Genomic DNA, 1,075 nt, shown 5'->3' on the forward strand with positions numbered 1-1,075 from the left:
ATATACCCCCCATAGAGGCCGTACACACGCTATATACCCTCCATAGAGGCCGTACACACGCTATATACCCCCATAGAGGCCGTACACACGCCATATACCCTCCATAGAGGCCATACACACGCTATATACCCTCCATAGAGGCCGTACACACGCTACATACCCCCATGGAGGCCTTACACACGTTATATACCCCCCATGGAGGCCGTACACACGTTATATACCCCCCATAGAGGCCGTACACACGTTATATACCCCCCATAGAGGCCGTACACACGTTATATACCCCCCATAGAGGCCGTACACACGCTACATACCCCCCATGGAGGCCGTACACACGCCATATACCCCCCATGGAGGCCGTACACACGTTATATACCCCCCATAGAGGGACCCATCATCCAATGACTGGAGTACCAATCCAAGGACAGGGGGTCACCATGGTGGATTGGGGAGATCGGAGAAGCAGCGGTGGGGATTTCAGGCGTTTGGAGGAAGCACAATATGGAGGGAACCACTAACAGGAAATATTATATATCAGTATATACAGGTCTCCCAGCATGCCCTGCGTTCTATTCAATCCTTATTGTACATTACACAGAGAACTGTAATTGGGGAAGTGGAAGGGTCCGGGTAACCTGTCGGGGATTAACGCCCTTATAATTAACTCCCCAGGATGCAGCCTGAGCGCCTCCAATAATCCCCTCCGGCCTCAGTCACCTGCTGCAAGGATGGGAATTAGTGCACAATGTACTGCAATCCTACCCCATGCAGATAGCGCCATCTACTGGCTGCATAGGGGAATAGCACATCACTGCATCTTACTACACAATGGGACCCAGCAATTCATTTATACCTACAGAGAGGTGCAGGGGGAGGGGCTATCACCTATCTGTGCACCAAAAATCATCCAATACCATCAGTCTCTGTACAGAGGAGCTGACACTCTAATGTCCCCCCACAGTCACACACTATTAATATACATTTATATAGCTCTGACATATACCATGGTGCTGTACAGAGAACACTGAGCCAGTCCCATCAGTCTCTGTACAGAGGAGCTGACACTCTAATGTCC

The sequence above is a fragment of the Pyxicephalus adspersus genome, chromosome 10 (genome assembly GCF_032062135.1).
Source record: "Pyxicephalus adspersus chromosome 10, UCB_Pads_2.0, whole genome shotgun sequence".
NCBI classification, from domain to species: domain Eukaryota; kingdom Metazoa; phylum Chordata; class Amphibia; order Anura; family Pyxicephalidae; genus Pyxicephalus; species Pyxicephalus adspersus.